The sequence below is a fragment of the Rhinolophus sinicus genome, linkage group LG02 (genome assembly GCF_036562045.2).
Source record: "Rhinolophus sinicus isolate RSC01 linkage group LG02, ASM3656204v1, whole genome shotgun sequence".
Lineage (NCBI taxonomy): Eukaryota > Metazoa > Chordata > Mammalia > Chiroptera > Rhinolophidae > Rhinolophus > Rhinolophus sinicus.
Window position 1 is genome coordinate 18031409 of NC_133752.1, and position 13777 is coordinate 18045185.

Consider the following 13777-nt stretch of genomic DNA (forward strand, 5'->3'; position numbering starts at 1 on the left):
AGCTCCGTGAGCATGGGGCTTCTCCAGCTCTGTTTTGCTGTGCCCTTTTCTGGATCATTCAATCACCTCAGGTGCCATTCTACAGCCAAATGCTGCACTCCTGTATGAATGGTGCCAGGTATTCTGTAAAATATGACTATGAACAAGACGTAGGTCCAGCCATTGGCAGCTCCAAGGGTGGCTTTGGGGAGAGGGCTTTATTCTTCTTCTAATACTCACCATTCTCCCAAACCCATTCAAAGTAAACCTAGAGTATACATTAGGCGTCTCCAGAGAAACAGAACTGGTAGGATATCTATCTATCTGTCTGTCTGTCTGTCTGTCTGTCTATCATCTATCTATCTATCTATCTATCTATCTATCTATCTATCTATCTAAAAAGAGATTTATTATGAGAGTTGGCTCATGATTATGGAGACTGAGAAGCCCACAATGCAAGCTGGAGACCCAGGAAAGCTGGTGGTGTAATTCAGTTTAATTCTGAAGGCCTGAACCAGGGGAACCAATGGTTTAAATCCTACCCCGTTTCTCCAAAAATAAGACCTAACTGGAAAATAAGCCCTAGCATGATTTTTCAGGATGACATCCCCTGAACATAAGCCCTAAGGCGTATTTTGGAGCAAAAATTAATATAAAACCTGGTCTTATTTTTGGGGAAACACTGTCATATGAGAGCAGAGATGAGATGGGATGTCCCAACTCAAGCAGGTAGGCCAGGAGCAAAAAGAGATGAATTCTTCTTTCCTCCACCTTTTGTTCTGCTCAGGCTCTCAAGAGATTGGGTGATGCCCACCCACACAGGGGAGGGCGATCTACTGAGTCCACCAATCCCAATGCTAGCCTGACCCAGAAACACTCGCAGACACACTCAGAAACAATGCGTTACCTGGGCACTCCATGGCCAGCCAGCTTGACACATGAAATTAACCATCACAGAGTAGAAGTAAAAACTGACAGCTTGCAATGGAAGCAGCTTCGAGCAATTCCAAATAGTAAATATAAAACCTAAGTAGTACCAGTGTGCTTCCTACACAAAGGTAACATCGAGGTAAGCCCCTAGCCTCTCTTTCCAATCAGATTATCACCTCCTAATAACCCCTCACTGACCTGAAATTCAGGAGCCTCTGCTGAAGCGTGATGGGAGTGAGATTCCGGTGGAGGAGGGAGGGAAAGCTCAAACAGCCGCAGCCAAAAGCAGCTTGCGGAAAGGACTCATTTAGTGCTCTCATAAGTGCTGTGAGAGAAGGAAGAGTGGGCAAAGAATTTTGACTTTTGTCATAGGTAATATTCAAGAGTGGGTGTATCTATTGATCCAAAGTTGAGTTTCCTTTAGGAACAAAAGCAGGGATATATAATAGAGGACTATATTTTGCTGACTCAATAGGAGAGCAACACGGAAACTCACAGAAGTTGGCTTTCACTAAGCCTCAAGGAACGGGAGCTGCATTTCACTTTAGAGCACTCCAGGAGGCCTCAGCCATCTGGGGCAAGTGAAACTGAAGGTGAAGAACTTAAGCCTGAGGTTGAGGCTGCAGACTCATTAGTTGGGAACTAAAGCCTGGAAACTAAGCTGTCTGAGTTTGGGCTGAAGCCGGGTTTAAGACAGCGAACTAATAGTCTCTCCCCACGCCTCTGTCAACAAGGGCCTTTCCTTCAGTGCAAACGGGGGATTATGGCGCTGGGAGGTTATAGAGCTTCTCTAAGGGCAGGAAGTAAATCAATACTGAGGCTGGCAACAGAATCATATAATTCTGCCGATTTGTAGTGGTGTCTCAAATATTATCCTGAGAACCCCAGGCGGAGAGTGGTGTGTGTGTGTGTGTGTGTGTGTGTGTGTGTGTACGCACACACGCGATATGCAACATCTCTCATCACCCTTCCTCTGGCTTCCAGAGCACTTTATGTGTTTGTTACTCCTTCTGCCCTTTACTCTTCATGCCCTCAATGGATGTGAGCACCACAGGAACAAGAAAAGCCAGTGTTCAGTTTGCTTTAGAACACTCAGTGCCAAGCATGGGACTGCACCGAGCAGGCATACAGACTTATAACTGTCATTCGGTCTCTTCCCTGTTTAAACATTAAGGTGATGGCAGTGACGAGGAACAACAAGTATATCTCTAGGGCAGATGGGTGGAGAGTTATAGAGGGATGCAGGTATTTTACTAAACATACATGATACTGAGTCATCCATGTAAATCCTCTTCAAATTCATTCAACGTCAGGTAGTCCTTCCCTGTTCAGCCATTTATTAAGTAAGTCTGTGTTCATTTCTATATGACAGATACTATTTCACAAAATAAACAAACTCGTGGCAACATTGCTCCGGTCACTAAGTGTTGTGGGTTATTCTGCTCCATCCCCACCGCAAAATTCATATGTGGAAGCCCTAACCCTGAGCAGGGTGTGACTGTGTCTGGATGCAGGGCCTTGACACAGGTGATTAAGTGAAAATGAGGGCAGTAGGATGGCCCTAATTCAATATGACCTGTGTCCTTATGAGAAGAGGAAAAGACACCAGGGATGTGAGCACAGAGAAAAGACCCTGTGAAGACACAGCAAGAAGGCAGCCATCTGCATGCTAAGGAGAGAGGCCCCCAAAGACACTAAACCCGACAACATCTTGGACTTCAACCTCCAGAACTGTGAGAAAATAAACCTCTGTTGTTTAAGCCACCCAGTCCATAGTATTTTGTAATGGCAGCCCCAGCAAACTAATACACTACGTTTTTAAGGTATGTTTAGGGTAATATGATCATAGAAGAAAACAGACATGATTTAGAACACTCCTCTAATTAGCAGGTAATAGTTGGAATAGTTTTCATTATCTATAGATGCATAAAAGAACCCACCTCAAAACTTACTTAAAATAAAAAAAATTAGTATTATTTCAATCTCTCTCCTTTTTTAAACTGGATTCAGTTGAATGGTTCTTGCTTGGGATGTCTCTTAATGTGACAGCTAGATGTCAATTAGAACTGCAGTTGTTTGAAGAGTCATCTGGGTTACATGTCCAAGATGGTGTCTTCATTTACACATCTGGCTCCTGGACAGTGATGGCTGGAAGAATGAGAGGCTGGCTAAACATCTCTTTCCATGTGGCCTCTCTGTGTGGCTTCTCCACAGACCTTTCTCATGGCAGGGTGGCCTCAAGGTAGTTGAACTCCTTACCTGGTGGCTGGCTTCCACCCAAATGGATGTTCTAAGAGACCAAGGTAGGAGATGCAAGGTTTTTTCTGCCTTGGAAATTGCTTCTGCTGCAATCTAATGCTTATGCATGGATCACGGGGCAAGTCTAGATTAAAGGGGAGGGGATTGACTACACAGGTCGTGAATGCTGGCAGGTGTGGTCCATCAGGGGCCGTCTGTGGATACTAGCTGCTATGTAAATCCTGACTAGGCAATTGTAATTGGATCCTGATTAATTAGTTTCTGGGCATCCACATAATGATTCTAATTCATTCTTCATTTTATATCTAGATTGGTTTTCTTAACAAATCGCAGTGACCACGTAACTCAAAACCCTCCAGTCTTTCCCATCTGTTCAGGCCCTGGATGGTCGAGAGCAGCAGTTCCAACGTCACTTTTAAGACCCATTACTATGAGGCAAAATCTGTATGTTGTACATAAGTTTTCCTTCATAAGAGCTAAAGAACAGGAGTGTGGGAGTTCTGTTAATTTTAGAATTCAGATGTATTAAGAGGTAGTCACAATTGTCTTTTACAATAGGGTCACTCTCACTTGTATTTGCACATCCTCCTAGAATGGGGAAAAAAGTGATGGGAGTCTGGCGAACACACAGAAAACAGTCCACAACCAGCAGGCTTTCTGCTCGCAACATACTGCCACTATTGATGTAGTAGTCAGAAAACTGTGCTATACTGAAGCATGAAATCACCTTTATGTATGTTGGCCATATATTAAAATATTTTATTACAAAAGTGTCTAACAACACTGGGTAATTTTGTTGTTATATCCACATACATTTTTTTTGCACTATTTAGTAGTTTGACTTGGTTGTAACAGGCTTTTATACATACAACATACACAAAACAATGAACAAACAAAATTTTGTAGGACCTTATTTCTGTTTCAGTTATCTATTGTTACACAGCAAACCACCCCAAAACTCAGTGGCTTGCAGTAACAAACATCTATTATTTCTCATGGTTCAGTGGTTTAGCTGGGATCTCCTTCCAATGGTATTACCTGATGTGACTGAATTCAGCCCATGGCGGGGAGGTCAGTACAGGATGGCCTCATTTCACTCTTAAGTCTGCCCTCAGATGGTTTGGCAGGAATAGCTGGTTTCTCTCTGCACATGATCTCTCTCATCCTAGAGAAGGCTGGTTTGGTTTCCACCTCTGGGTTCCAAGGACAGAAGCAGCAAGCCCTCTGGAGGCCTGAGCTCAGAAGTTGCCAGTATCACTCTCACCACATCCTATGGGATAGAGCAAATATCAAGGCTGGTGTAGATTTAAGTTGTGGGGTGACGGACTCCTCCTTTTGAGGGGGGAAACTACAAAAGACTTGCAGTGATATTTAATCTACCACAATTTCCCAGTATTTTATTTTATTTTATTTTTACGTCAGACGGGTAATGTGCTGATGTCGTAACAAGGTTTGTGGGAGGCATACCTCACGCAAAAGCATGAACACCCAGTCATTACACTTATGAACTACAAAAGGATCAGTGTTTTATTTATATTAGGTTGCTGAGGCAGTGTCTTAGTCCATTCAGGCTGTTATAACAAATACCATAGACTGAGTGACTTACAAACAACAGAAATTTATTTCTTATTGTGCTGGAGGCTGGGAAGTCAAAGGTCATAAGAGCCGATTCAGTGTGTGGGGAGAGCCCACCTTCTGGTTCATAGTTGGCTGTCTTCTCACTGTACTCTCACATGGCAGGAAAGAAGCTGTCAATTTTTTGGGCCTCTGCCTCTATTAGCTGTTTGATCTTCCACCTCAGTTTCCTTATCTTTATACCAGTGATAATCAAGTCTATCGCATAATTACTGTAGTGTAGACATTTGATGAATTCATTTAAACTATTAGCCACCTGTAAGACATTCAGAGGTTAGCTTCTCCAGCTTTTGCTTTACCTATAGTGCTCAGCACTGTGCTTTGAAAATAGCTTGTATTCAACAGATATTTGTTGTATGACTAAGAAAGTTACTAGAATTTAATTTTCTAAAACTTTTTCAAATAGGATAGACTTGAGTCTGCTTTGTCCTTCCCAGATGAATGACCTCCCTACCTCAAGGCAATGCTAAACTTTTAATTTCATGAATTAAAAAAAAAAAAAAAACCACAAAAAAACTACTAAACTGTATTAATGTCAACCATAGTATAATTTGGGTTTTAATAAATATTTAGTAGCTGAATGGACAAATAAACCATTGAGTCTGAAACCAACAACTGGATCTGGTATATATGTTAGTGACACCACTAAGAAAATAATTTGATTTGTGACAACTTATTCTTTAAAAAGTAGTTTTATTGGGGGTATAATTGATATACAAGTAACTGCACATATTTAATGTGTACAGTTTTATGAGTTTGGACATATGCAAACACCCTTGATATCATCACTGCAATCAAGTAACAGCCACATCTAACACTTCCCAAAGTTTCCTGTGTACTTTTTTTTGGTGGTAGGAACACCTAACATGAGATCTATTCTCTTAACATATTTTGGAGTTCACAGTCCTGTATTGTTAATTATGGGCCCTGTGTTGCATAGCAGACCTCCAGAACTTACTCATCAGGCATGACTGAGACTTCAGGTCCACTGAACAGTTCCCCATGTCCCCCATCCTCTAGCCCCTGGCAACCACTAATGTTTTCTCTGCCTCTGTGAGTTTGATTATTTTCGATACCTCATGTAGTGGAATTGTGCAGTAACTTATGAAAGTTTGTTCTTGATGCCAAAGCACCTGCTAAGCTGTATTTCATAAACCATTTCAGTTCAACTTCTGTTTGAAGTGTGCAGCTTGTCAGCTGGACCTCCACTTCTTCAAGCCTTATCAGTGCACAAGTCGGAGCGAGCCGTGTGTGTGTGTGTGTGTGTGTGTGTGTTTGTCACCTCATCAGTGCACAAGTTGTAGCAAGACGTGTGTGTGTTTTTATCACCTCTTCAGTGCACAAGTTGGAGCGAGAGGTGTGTGTGTGTTTGTCACCTCATCAGTGCACAAGTTGGAGCGAGACGTGTGTGTGTTTATCACCTCATCAGTGCACAAGTCGGAGAGAGGTGTGTGTGTGTGTGTGTGTGTGTGTGTGTGTGTGTTTATCAGAGCTGGAAGGAGAGCAGCGGGGGACAAAGGAAGTAAGGTACATGCTTGATGAAAATGTCTGCTTTTGCTACTGTCTTACTTTTCTAGGTTTTTTTTTCAGTACCTCACCCTGTCTGTCCTGTTCAACATTCTAAACTTGTTTTATCCCATTTCCCAGCCTACACTATCCTATCTTTATATTCCTACTTAACTCTGAATGTCATGTAAGGAGTAATAACTCACACACGCACGGTGCTCTTTTACATATCATTTCCACATGTATTATCCTATTTAGTTATCATGACTATATTATCATATAATCCTCTCTGGTCATCTTTTATTACTATTCCCATTTTTTCAGGTGAAAAAAAACAAAGATTCAGAGAGGTGAATGTGATCGGTTAGGGGTCTCAGGCCAGTAGAGAGTAGTGATGTTTGGAATTCAATCTTTTGTTCAGAGTCAGTTACAATGCTCGTCTGTAAATTACAATATTAACTTAAGGACAGCGGTGTTGATGGCTTGTTCCTTGATGATAATCTCTCTCTCTTTCTCTTTTCCAGTTCCGGGTCTCTGATCCAATCAGTCTTGGTTGTTATTTTTGATGGGTTGTTTTAAATTCCTTTCCTTTACTGATTTGTGATTAGAGCCTCTTTCAGTTTCTCTTCTAGAACTGGAGTTTTCTGGAGGACTGCTTAGGTGACCAAACATCCCTCTCCAGCCCACCTTCTTTTTCTCTCTGTAGTTGCTCTGCTCTTTATCTTAGTAAACTAGCATACCATCCAAGTGGTCATCCAAACCAGAATCCTCAAAGTCATAATTGAGTTCACAAGAAGACCTTGATTTGTTGTGTTGGAATCAGACGTGAAACCACTGACAGAAAGAGAATCCACTGTGATATCATCATGAGATTCTGCGGGACAGACCGCCAGTGTGGCTGGCTCCCATCCTGGAGGAGGTGGCATTTGAGATAAACCTGGAAGGAGGGGGATTTAAGTAGGTGACAGGAGCAGTTAGCAAACCAGGAAAAGCGCTGAATAAGGAGCTTAGAGCCGTGTAGAAATTACTGATTGCGTTTCTTGTGTATTCACAGCAAAGGTTTTGTGAAAATTCCTGTATTAGGTAGGACAAGACTCATGCACCAGAGACCCAATGAACAAGGAAGTTTACTTCTCTCCTATGAAATAGTCCTGATGTGAGGCATCCAGGTTGGCAGGGTAGGTACTTCCCACGTTGTTGGTCGGCCATCCCCTCCAGTGTTACCATTTTCTGTGTGGTTGACACTGGATTGAGGCTACATTCAGATTCCAGCCATGGGAAAGGGGTGAGGGCACGCGGAGGAGGCACAGCCCCTGTCCTATGACCCAGCTCGGCAGGGACAAAACCAGGCTGGGAATGTAGCCCAGCTCGGCAGCCATGTGCTGTCCTTCCATTCCATTCAATGCGATTTGGAAGATTGCGAGAATGGATTTGGTGGGCAACGCACAGTCTCACTGCATTTCCGTTTCTTCCCCCACTCCTTTTCAAGTCCGCTGGGAGCGAGAGCGGGCTTGCTGGGAGCAGGAAGGGGACAGTGGGACAGGCATGAGGAAGAAAGGTCCACAGCAGCTGCCGAGCCATGGTGTGGGCCTCTTGCGATGTTCCCCCCGCCACATTACACACAGCAGTTCTAATTTGAGAATCAAGCAATAAATGGAGACTTTTTCTAATTTGTAGAAACAACAAAGTTAACAGTTAGATCAGGATGTTTACCACTTAAAATGGTCTTTCTGTAAGTTTGGCACCTGCTAATGCTTAAATGCAGACAATGTGAAGAGATGAGAACGGCGATGAACACGGGACACGGATGAGACCGTTGATGTAAAAAACCTTCCCAGAAGCGCTCCCTGTTAGATCACCGGTTCATATTGTATTGCAGAAGCCCCTGTGTTTCTGGTTGGGATTTTACGTGGCATACATATCATGTAGTCATGTTTTCTGCCAGAGAAAGCATTTCCTATCTTGTAAAATGGAATTAGCACAGCGTTATTTTGCGTGGGTGGCAAAACCCGAGGACTCTCAGGCACCCCTCCACCTGAGGGTGTCTGAGAATTGTTTGTTTAGGAGACAGGGACGACCTGCTGTTTCATTAGCTTAGAATCATCCCACCATCTGCCCCTGAAGGCAGGTGAGACGGGGTGCCAGGTGAGGGGCCTGCCTTACGAACGCTTAGAAAGGCTGCTAGAATCTGTTCACCAGCAGCAAAGGGAAACACACACATAACACGAATACTTACGACAATCCAAACTGGAGGCAAGGTGAGCCCGGGCACCAGATGTTTTGCTCCTACCTTCTCCCTTGAAGCACATGCCAGTTGGTAGCAGTTTGAAAGTTTGTACTTAAAGAGATTAAAAAAAATTTTTTTTTTTTTCCCAAAGAGCAAGAAGACCCTTTTGGGCTGTCATCTTCTTCAAATACAGCCTGGTGGGAATGAATCCCGGGGAAAACGAGAAGCAGACCGTCTCTCATCGCGCCTGAGAGGGTCAGGAAGGAGCATTTCACTGCTCTGCCTTATGAGCTTTTCTCTCAGAGTCCCATCTGCCTCATCAAATTCTGCCTCTGACTCTCAGACACCAGCCCCTTGGGAGTTGTTCTCAGATCCAAAATCAATAAGCAGAGCTGTCAATCACACCAGGCCTCCTGAGCTGCTAGGTGCTGCCTTTCTTGACTGGGGATTTCCGGAGAGGCCCCGAGCTGCATCTTCACAGCAGCTCACTTGGCTCTCATTGAAGTTTGCTAATTCTCACGATTAATTGCTTCATTAAAGAAGGAGATTCCCACAATATATATTCTTTTAGCCAGCTTGTCAGATACTTTTGAAAGGGTTTAATGTCAATAAAAGTTTCCACGTTGCCGTTAGTTAAGTAAGCATTTAACAACTCCACTTGGGCAATCACTGCTCTGGGAAAAGACACAAAGGTTATCTGCTCGTTTTAACACTCCATAGGAATCAGAAGTTGGTATATGAGGCTGGGGAAAGTGGGGAAGGCAATGGAAAAATGAAAATGAATAAAAGCCAGATCAAACTTGGATATAACCAATGCATTCAATAGCATGAAATGAAGCTTGCCCTCTGACTCACTAAATAGTTGGTTCAAGTTGGAAACTGCAGCACCAGAATTTACTGACACCCTTTATTACCTTGTTATACCCTTCCTGCTGCAGGACATTTGTATTGGCTTTTCTTTCTACATTGATGTTTTTCTTCAGGCCCTTGACTGGGTGGGTCCCTCTTGCCTTTCTTTCATTTCTTGATTTAAATGTTACCAGGTTGGGGAAGTTCCTTCATCACCTTTGTAAACATTGCTCTACCCGTCATCACTCTATCCCTTCTCATTCTTCAATACCTGATATGGGAGCATGTGCTTAGTTGTTTATTGTCTGTCTCCCCTCTGGAGCAGACAAAGTTCTGGGTTTGTCTCATTCACTGCTGTATCCCCAGACCCAGGAACAATTCTTGGCGTATTATAAGCACGCAATAAATATACGAGGTCTGTGACAATTAAGTTCGTGAACTTGCCACTGCGCTTACATTGGCAGCATTGTACAAACAGCTCAGTAATGTGTCATAACCTTGGTATATCAGTGTCTCACAGCTGTGTTTGTGTCAATGTGTCTTGCTGAATGGCATTCATTATTGTTGTTGCATGGTTTTGTGTGCCATCATGAGAATGTCTGAGCTTGAATTAGAGCAATGAACAAACATTCAATTTCTTGTTAAACTTGGCAAGAGTAGAAATGAAATCAGGGACAGTCCAAGTTTATGGAGATAATGCCATGAAGAAAACTGCATTATGCAAATGGATTAAACGTTTTCCTGAGGGGAGAGACTGCGTCACGGAAGAAGAGAGGTCAGTGTAGCCAGTAACTAGCAGAACTAACAAAAACATTGCAAAAATTCATCGAATTGTGCATCAAAATTGGCTGGCTGTGAGAAGCATAGCAGATCATATAAACATTGATAGAGAAACAGTTAGGAAAATCTTAACTGAAAACCTTGGCATGAGAAAGGTGTGTGCAAAAATGGTCCCGAAGGAGCTTAGTGATGAACAAAAGTAAAGGAGAGTTGAGTTTGCCAAGACCTTTTGGAGAGGCAAGACGATGTTTTGGGCTGTGTTATCACTGGTGATGAAACATGGCTGTACAAATACGACCCTGAAACAAAGCATCAAAGTACACAATGGAAGTCAGCCAATTATCCACAACCAAAAAAGTTCCATCGGTCTAAATCAAGAGTCAAAACGACATTGCTAACCTTTTTTGATATCAGATGGATTATTCATTATGAATTTGTACCAACTGGACAGTTAACCAAGTTTACTATTTGGAAGTGCTGAAAAGGCTGCGTGAAAAAGTTAGATGACCTGAACTTTTTGCCAATAATTTATGGCTCTTGCATCACGGCAATGCACCAGCTCACACAGCACTGTCTGTGAGGGAATTTTTAGCCAGTAAACAGATAACTGTATTGGAACACCCTCCCTACTCACCTGATCTTGCCCCCAATGACTTTTTTCTTTACCTGAAGATAAATGAAATATTGAAAGGTAGACATTTTCATGACATTCAGGATTTTAAGAGTAATACGATGACAGCTCTGATGGCCATTCCAGAAAAAGAGTTCCCAAATTGCTTTGAAGGGTGTACTAGGTGCTGGCATCAGTGCATAGCTTCCCAAGGTGTGTACTTCGAAGGTGACCGTAGTGATATTCAGCAGTGAAGGATGTAGCACTTTTTCTAGGATGAGTTTGCAAACTTAATTGTCAGACCTCGTATGACAATGGGAGAAGTGAAATACTAGTAATAGCAATAGTAATGATAATAAAAACTTTCCCAATACTCTCATCTAGAAATGCACACCATTCACATTAGGAACTCATTATTCCAGTTATTGTTCTCTATATATAATACTTCTATAAAAATAGGATACAATTCTGGTGCTATTTTTTGAGAGTTTTAACTTTAATTTCATTTGAATTGAACAGAAGAAAAAAATGAAAATAAAAGAAAGGTAAAATTTTAAGTGGATTTTTTTTTTACTGTAAGAGAATAATATTTCATCAAAGATTCCACTAAAGAGATTATGAAAAACATTAAGAAGTTGGAGTCACTATAATTTTTTTAAAACTACATTTGGAGTTTGAGTTTCTGCCATGAAAGCGTAGTGTTCTCCTATTTCCTCCCTCCCTCCCTCCCAATTTTTGTTGATTACATTATTTTTTTTCTAATGTTCGTGGTTTATTTTATCGTTGGTGTCTGCAATTCACACAATTTTCAAATATTTGTTTACATTAAATGGAGTCTCTACTTACCATCAGTCCTGCTAACAGGCTCCTCTATTCCTGAGTTGAAACTTTGTCAAAATTCTTTGCTGAATTTTACTGGCAAGTGGATTTTCCCAGGTGGCCCATAGGTGGCACTGTAGCACTGCTGTCAAGACGGAAGTTTCTGTCACTACTTGGAGTTAATATCTCAGTTCCCGCATTTCCTAGCTGTGTGACCTTGGGAAAGTTACTTACTTTCTCTGTGTCTTAGTTTCTGGATTTGAATAATGGGGACCTACTCCATAGGTCCGTTGTATGGGTTCAATGAGATACTAATTCACGCTTTTCACACAGTGCATGGCACACACTTCTTCCCCTTGAGAAATCACATTCATTTCCAGGTTGTCTGCCCAAAACATCTCTCACCCTGACTAACTGTGGAGGCCAACAGATCAAAATTGTTTTCCCTCCAGAGACCTCACACTTAAATTACACAAATATTTTTGTTTCCTTATGCCCAGTTCCTTTCAATGAGGACTTGAGAATTCAAACATTCTGACCTCTGACATGTAGATGCCATGACAATGACTGACAGGAAGTGAAGGCAGCCAGCAGAGGGCGCCCGTGGGAGCCTGGGCCGGGCCCACGTTGGAATCGTTCTCAACGGCCCACCAGCCCAGGAGAAGGTCCGTAGCTAAGACTGCAGTCGTCTGACAAGTTTATTTCCACGGTTGGATGTGATTCGCCTTAATGCTGATATCCCTCCTGCCAAGGTGCATGCTGCTTGCTCAGACGTTGGCCACATTTTGATAATCATTTAACCTTTATTTATTGCGCACCCCATGGTGTGTACACAATCATCTCTGGCTGCCAGAGGAGATCCACAAGTGTCATATGGAACCCGACGACCTCTTCCCAACGAGACTGTTCTCCAGAGAATGACATGTCAATGGAAATGGAAAGTTCCTCGTGAAACTGATTTGTAGACAGCACTGGCATTTTTAATTCCATCAAATAAGAAAAAGTTCTTTATATTTCCACTTTAGGAATTCCGATTAAGCCCTCTTTTTTTCTTCCTTAACTATATTTACATTTTGGCCATTTCTCTAACACTTAACCCTTGCCATAAATATGCTTGGGCTCACCTATTTTCATAAGTGGAAAGACAAATCAGGGATTGAGAAGAGTAAAATAGTGCAAAGGATTTTCAAATCTCCCTGTTGAACCCTTGCACCTGTTCATAAGTGAAATTTAACGTTTTGAATTTAATTTGTATTATTTTTTATTTATGGGATACAACCTTTTTTTAGGCTTTGATATAAAGATTATAGTGGCTCAATAAAAATAAACTAGAATGGTGTCTATATTTTTTTGTTTTCTGTTTAAACAGTATTTAAATAGTGTTAGAATGATATATTATGTCTGTTTGATTCATGAGCTTTTAGAAAGTTAGCTCTTTATTTCTAAAGAAAACTTTGTGTATTTAGTTATTTTTTCCAAAGACCTAGATCTGAGATGTACTTATCAATTTTCCTCCAGGGGACTTTCAAAACATGCATTATTCTTAGTCAAGAAAAATGTTACTTGAATTTTAGGCTCTTGCTTATGAATATTTTCTTATTTAGTCTGGGAATAAAAAAGTCAGTCAAGAGAGACACTATAGACAGGTAGTGACTGAGATGTCCTCTCAGTAGATTCTGAGAGGTCTTTTCACTCAAAACCCTCAGAGAGCAGGGTGAGTGGACCTCATGGCTTTGACTTTCCGCTTAACACTGAGTTGGACTTTGACACTGTGCCCTCACCTTACATTGAGGAATGTCTTGAAGAAATCAAAGTTCTCTAGAGGTATTGCTGAAGATATTTTATTTTGTATTACTCAGTGTCCTCTGTATGAAGACCTAGACAACACTTTTATTTAGACCCATATGTCCACATGTGGCTACTGAGCACTTGAAATATGGCGAGTACCACTGAGGAAATAGATTGTATTTAATTTTTAATTAATTTAAATTTAAAAATGAATACTCAGCCATTTGAAAATTTTTAAGTCTATTGGAGCGACTTGGGTATGTGAGTCTACTTTTTCAACTATACATTTTATGAAATCTGAATATAGATCCAGTATTTTCAGTGCCTCTATTGAGATGTGCTGTGAGTATAAAATACACATTATGGTTTGATGACTTAGTATACAAAAAAAAACC

General features: G+C 41.5%; 1 non-coding gene across 1 annotated transcript; it reads right to left on the reverse strand.

The window, feature by feature from the left end:
• Positions 1 to 4584: 4584 nt before the first annotated feature.
• LOC141570304 (small nucleolar RNA U13) lies at positions 4585 to 4688 on the reverse strand. Its single transcript, XR_012494309.1, has one exon. It is a non-coding gene; the product is annotated as a small nucleolar RNA U13 (small nucleolar RNA).
• Positions 4689 to 13777: the final 9089 nt, after the last annotated feature.